Source organism: Triticum aestivum, chromosome 5D (assembly GCF_018294505.1).
Source record: "Triticum aestivum cultivar Chinese Spring chromosome 5D, IWGSC CS RefSeq v2.1, whole genome shotgun sequence".
NCBI classification, from domain to species: domain Eukaryota; kingdom Viridiplantae; phylum Streptophyta; class Magnoliopsida; order Poales; family Poaceae; genus Triticum; species Triticum aestivum.
Window position 1 is genome coordinate 521,975,207 of NC_057808.1, and position 7,122 is coordinate 521,982,328.

Consider the following 7,122-nt stretch of genomic DNA (forward strand, 5'->3'; position numbering starts at 1 on the left):
GTTTTAGACGTAAAGATCGATATATTGGAAGGCTATATTCGGACATCGGAAAGGTTCTGAGTGGTTCGGGTATTTATCGGAGTACCGAAGAGTTACGGGAATTCGTCGGGGAGTATATGGGCCTTATTGGGCTTTAGGTGAGAGAGAGATGGGCTACCTACGGCAGGCCTCGCACCCCCCCCCCCCCAAGGCCTAGTCCGAATTGGACTAGGGGGAGGGGCGGCGTGCCCTCCTTCCTTCTCTTCTCTCTTCCCCTTCCTTCTCTCCTACTCCTACTACTTAGAAGGGGGGAATCCTACTCCCGGTGGGAGTAGGAATCCCCAGGGCGCGCCATAGTAGAGGGCCGGCCCTCCCCCTCCTCCACTCCTTTATATACGGGGGAAGGGGCACCCCAGAGACACACAAGTTGATCATTGATCTCTTAGCCGTGTGCGGTGCCCCCCTCCACCATAATCCAGCTCGGTCATATCGTCGTAGTGCTTAGGTGAAGCCCTTCGCCGGTAGCTTCATCATCACCGTCATCACACCGTCGTGCTGACGAAGCTCTCCCTCGAAACTCTACTGGATTGTGAGTTCGTGGGACGTCGCCGAGCTGAACGTGTGCAGATCGCGGAGGTGTCGTACATTCGGTACTAGGTTCGGTCGATCGTGAAGACGTACGACTACATCAACCGCGTTGTCATAACGCTTCCGCTTACGGTCTGCGAGGGTACGTGGACAACACTCTCCCCTCTCATTGCTATGCATCACCATGATCTTGCGTGTGCGTAGGAAATTTTTTGACATTACTACGTTCCCCAACAGTGGCATCCGAGCCAGGTTTATGCGTAGATGTTATATGCACGAGTAGAACACAAGTGAGTTGTGGGCGATAATAGTCATACTGCTTACCAGCATGTCATACTTTGATTCGGCGGTATTGTTGGATGAAGCGGCCCGGACCGACATTACGCGTACGCTTACGCGACACTGGTTCTACCGACATGCTTCGCACACAGGTGGCTGGCGGGTGTCAGTTTCTCCAACTTTAGTTGAATCGAGTGTGGCTACGCCCGGTCCTTGTGAAGGTTAAAACAGCACATACTTGACGAAAAATCATTGTGGTTTTGATGCCTAGGTAAGAACGGTTCTTGCTCAGCTCGTAGCCGCCACATAAAACTTGCAACAACAAAGTAGAGGACGTCTAACTTGTTTTTGCAGGGCATGTTGTGATGTGATATGGTCAAGACATGATGCTAAATTTTATTGTATGAGATGATCAGGTTTTGTAACAGAGTTATCGGCAACTGGCAGGAGCCATATGGTTGTCGCTTTATTGTATGAAATGCAATCGCCATGAAATTGCTTTACTTTATCACTAAGCGGTAGCGATAGTCGTAGAAGCAATAGTTGGCGAGACGACAATGATGCTATAATGGAGATCAAGGTGTCGCGCCGGTGACGATAGTGATCATGACGGTGCTTTGGAGATGGAGATCAAAGGCACAAGATGATGATGTCCTTATCATATCACTTATATTGATTGCATGTGATGTTTATCCTTTATGCATCTTATTTTGCTTAGTTCGACGGTAGCATTATAAGATGATCTCTCACTAAAATTCCAGGTACAAGTGTTCTCCCTGAGTATGCACCATTGCGACAGTTCTTCGTGCTGAGACACCACATGATGATCGGGTGTGATAAGCTCTACGTTCACATACAACGGGTGCAAGCCAGTTTTGCACACGCAGAATACTCGGGTTAAACTTGACGAGCCTAGCATATGCAGATATGGCCTCGGAACACTGGAGACCGAAAGGTCGAGCGTGAATCATATAGAAGATATGATCAACATAGTGATGTTCACCATTGAAAACTACTCCATCTCACGTGATGATCGGACATGGTTTAGTTGATATGGATCACGTGATCACTTAGATGATTAGAGGGATGTCTATCTAAGTGGGAGTTCTTAAGTAATATGATATAATTGAACTTTAATTTATCATGAACTTAGTCCTGGTAGTATTAGCATATCTATGTTGTAGATCAATAGCTCGCGTTTAGCTCCCTTGTTTTATTTTTGATATGTTCCTAGAGAAAACTAAGTTAAAAGATGTTAGTAGCAATTATGCGGATTGGATCTGTGATCTGAGGATTATCCTCATTGCTGCACAGAAGAATTATGTCCTTGATGCACCGCTAGGTGACAGACCGATTGCAGGAGCAGATGCAGACGTTATTAACGTTTGGCAAGCTCGATATGATGACTACTTGATAGTTTAGTGCACCATACTTTACGGCTTAGAATCGAGGCTTCAAAGACGTTTTTGAAACGCCACGGAGCATATGAGATGTTCCAAGAGTTGAAATTAGTATTTCAGAATCATGCCCATGTCGAAAGGTATGAGACCTTTGACAAGTAGTTTGCCTACAAGATGGAGGAGAATAGCTCAGCTAGTGAGCGAGTGCTCAGAATGTCTAAGTACTACAATCATTTGAATCAAGTGGGAGTTAATATTCCAAATAAGATAGTGATTGACAGAGTTCTCTAGTTTGACAAGACCACTAGTTTAATCAAGTGGGAATCAAGTGGGAGTTAATATTCCAGAACTTCGTGATGAACTATGATATGCAAGGGATAACGGAAACGATTCCCAAGCTCTTCGTGATGCTGAAATCGACGAAGGTAGAAATCAAGAAAAGCATCAAGTGTTGATGGTTGACAAGACCACTAGTTTCAAGAAAAGGGCTGATACGTCTCCAATGTATCTATAATTTTTGAATGTTCCATGCTATTATATATTCTGTTTTGGATGTTTAATGGGCTTTATTATACAATTTTATATTTTTTTTGGGACTAACCTATTAACCCAAGGCCCAGTGCAAATTGCTGTTTTTTTGCCTATTTCAATGTTTCGCAGAAAAGGAATATCAAACGGAATCCAAACGGAATGAAACGTTCGGGAACGTGATTTTTGGAACAAACGTGATCCAGAGGACTTGGAGTGGACGTCAAGAAACAACCGAGGAGGCCACAAGGCAGGGAGGCGCGCCTGCCCCCCTGGGCGTGCCCCCCACCCTCGTGGGCCCCTCGTGGCTCTCCTAGTCGACTTCCTTCGCCTATATATACTCATATACCCTGAAACCAACCAGGAGCACCACGAAACCCTATTTCCAACGCCACAACCTTCTGTACCCGTGAGATCCCATCTTGGGGCATTTTCCGGCGCTCCGCCAGAGGGGGCATCGATCACGGAGGGCTTCTACATCAACACCATAGCCTCTCCGATGATGTGTGAGTAGTTTACCTCAGACCTTCGGGTCCATAGTTATTAGCTAGATGGCTTCTTCTCTCTCTTTGGATCTCAATACAAAGTTCTCCTCGATCTTCTTGGAGATCTATTCGATGTAACTCTTTTTGCGGTGTGTTTGTCGAGATCCGATGAATTGTGGGTTTCTGATCAAGATTATCTATGAACAATATTTGAATCTCCTCTGAATTCTTTTATGTATGATTGGTTATCTTTGCAAGTCTCTTCGAACTATCAGTTTGGTTTGGCCTACTAGATTGATCTTTCTTGCAATGGGAGAAGTGCTTATCTTTGGGTTCAATCTTGCGTTGCTCGATCCTAGTGACAGAAGGGGAAACGACACGTATTGTATTGTTGCCATCGAGGACAAAAAGATGGGGTGTATATCATATTGCTTGAGTTTATCCCTCTACATCATGTCATCTTACCTAATGCGTTACTCTATTCTTATGAACTTAATACTCTAGATGCATGCTGGATAGCGATCGATGTGTGGAGTAATAGTAGTAGATGCGGGCAGGAGTCGGTCTACTTGTCACGGACGTGATGCCTATATACATGATCATGCCTAGATATTCTCATAACTATGCTCAATTCTATAAATTGCTCGACAGTAATTTGTTCACCCACCGTAATACTTATGCTATCTTGAGAGAAGCCACTAATGAAACCTATGGCCCCGGGTCTATTTTCCATCACATTAATCTCCCATCAACTAGCTATTTCTATCGCCGTTTATTTTGCAATCTTTACTTTTAATCTTTATCATAAAAATACCAAAACTATTATCTTATCATCTCTATCAGATCTCACTTTTGAAAGTGGCCGTGAAGGGATTGACAACCCCTTTATCGCATTGGTTGCAAGGTTCTTATTTGTTTGTGTAGGTACGAGGGACTTGCGTGCGGCCTCCTACTGGATTGATACCTTGGTTCTCAAAAACTGAGGGAAATACTTACGCTACTTTGCTGCATCACCCTTTCCTCTTTAAGGGAAAACCAACGCATGCTCAAGAGGTAGCAAGGGCAAAGGGAAGAAGGGGAACTTCAAGAAGAACGGCAAGCAACTTGCTGCTCAAGTGAAGAAGCCCAAGTCTGGACCTAAGCCTGAGACTAAGTGCTTCTACTGCAAAGGGACTGGTGACGTCTCCAACGTATCTATAATTTTTTATTGCTCCATGCTATTATATTACCCGTTTTGGATGCTTATGGGCTTTACTTTACACTTTTATATCATTTTTGGGACTAACCTACTAACTGGAGGCCCAGCCCGAATTGCTGTTTTTTGCCTATTTCAGTGTTTGGAAGGAAAGGAATATCAAACGGAGTCCAAACGGAATGAAACCTTTGGGAGTGGTCTTTTTGGAACAAACGCAATCCAGGAGACTTGGAGTGGACGTCAAGAAGCAGCCGAGGCGGCCACGAGGTAGGAGGGCGCCCCCCCCCCCCCACCCTCATGGGCCCCTTGTGGCTCCCCTGACCTACCTCCTTCGCCTATATATATCCACGTACCCCGAAAACATCTAGGAGCACCACGAAAAACTATTTCCACCGCCGCAACCTTCTGTATCCGCGAGATCCCATCTTGGTGCCTTCGCCGGCGCTCCGTCGGAGGGGGAATCGGCCATGGAGGGCCTCTACATCATCTCCAAGGCCTCTCCGATGAGTTGTGAGTAGTTTACCACAGACCTTCGGGTCCATAGTTATTACCTAGATGGCTTCTTCTCTCTCTTTGAATCTCAATACAAAGTTCTCCTCGATCTTCTTGGAGATCTATTCGATGTAACTCTTTTTCCGGTGTGTTTGTCGAGATCCGATGAATTGTGGGTTTCTGCTCAAGTTTATCTATGAGAAATATTTGAATCTCCTCTGAATTCTTTTATGTGTGATTGGTTATCTTTGCAAGTCTCTTCGAATTATCAGTTTGGTTTGGCCTACTAGATTGATCTTTCTTGCAATGGGAGAAGTGCTTAGCTTTGGGTTCAATCTTGCAGTGTCCTTTCCCAGTGACAGCAGGGGCAGCAAGGCACGTATTGTATTGTTGCCATCGAGGATAAAAAGATGGGGTTTATGTCATATTGCATGAGTTTATCCCTCTACATCATGTCATCTTTCTTAATGCGTTACTCTGTTCTTCATGAACTTAATACTCTAGATGCAGGCAGGAGTCGTTCGATGTGTGGAGTAATAGTAGTAGATGTAGAATCATTTCAGTCTACTTGTCACGGACGTGATGCCTATATACATGATCATGCCTAGATAATCTCATAACTATGCACTTTTCTATCAATTGCTCGACAGTAAATTGTTCACCCACCGTAATACTTATGATATCTTGAGAGAAGCCACTAGTGAAACCTATGGCCCCCGGGTCTATTTTCCATCATGTTAATCTCCTGTCAACGAGCTATTTCTGGCACCATTTTTTTTGCAATCTTTACTTTTAATCTTTATCATAAAAATACCAAAAATATTTATCTTATCTTACTATCTCTATCAGATCTCACTTTCGCAAGTTACCTTGAAGGGATTGAAAACCCCTTTATCGCGTTGGTTGCGAGGTTCTTGTTTGTTTGTGTAGGTGTGTGAGACTTTTGAGGAGCCTCCTACTGGATTGATACCTTGGTTCTCAAAAACTGAGGGAAATACTTACGCTACTTTGCTACATCACCCTTTCCTCTTCAAGGGAAAACCAACGCAGTGCTCAAGAGGTAGCAAGAGGGATTTCTGGCGCCGTTGCCGGGGAGGTCTTCGCTCAAGTCAAGACATACCAAGTACCCATCACAAACTCATCTCCCTCGCATTACATTATTTGCCATTTGCCTCTCGTTTTCCTCTCCCCCACTTCACCCTTGCCGTTTTATTCGCCCTCTCTTTTTGTTTGCCACTTTTTTGCTTGTGTTGTCGTCATGGCTAGTCCTCCTATCCTCGTTATTACTCTTGAGCATGAAGTTCTCAATTTTAAACAAAGGGGGGGGAGAAAATCTGAAAGATGCTTGGCATAGAATTTGCAATGCTCAAAATAGATCTACTAGGAAGCTATCTACTTCTGTTCTTCTTCGCAATTTTTACGTAGGCATTACTCCTTGGAATAGATACATTCTTGATACCATTACCGGAGGAAATTTCTTGGGTAGCCATACTTTTGATTCTTATAATGCTATGATAGATTTGTTTGGGCCACCACCTCTTTTGGTTAATGGAACTGTTTTAACTTTGGAACATGTGATGCAAAGGCTTGAAATTATTGAAAATAAAGTTGCCACTGTTGAGTTGATTGAAAATTTGGATAAAAAGATCCATAACCAAATTACCCAATATGGATCTAGGGTTGGAGTTACTTTGAAATATTTTAAAGAAAAAGAACCTATAGTTAACGAAAGAATAGATCTAGATTCTACGAGAATCGGTAAACTTGAGGATATTATTACCAACTTAGGGTCGGCCTTTTCATCCGTGAAAAATACTCCGACTCCTCCTACCAAAACTACTAAATTTATTTATGTTCCTAAAGATAAGGGTGAATCTTCTAGTAAGGAAAATGCGGATCTTAAATCAATAAGTGTTCACCCCAATTGTCTTTCTATCATAAAGGAACCTTTTGCTTCAAATGAATTTTGTGATTTCTTGCCTAGGATTTTAATCATTTCTAAAAGGAAAGAAACTCCTAAAAGTTATAAGTGCTCTATTGAAGAGTTGAATACCAAAGATGGCAATACCTAGATCTATCCTCGCTTTTATGCCTAGCTAGGGGCGTTAAACGATAAAGCTTGTTGGGAGGCAACCCAATTTTATTTTTGTTTGTTGTTTTTTGGTTCTGTTTAGTA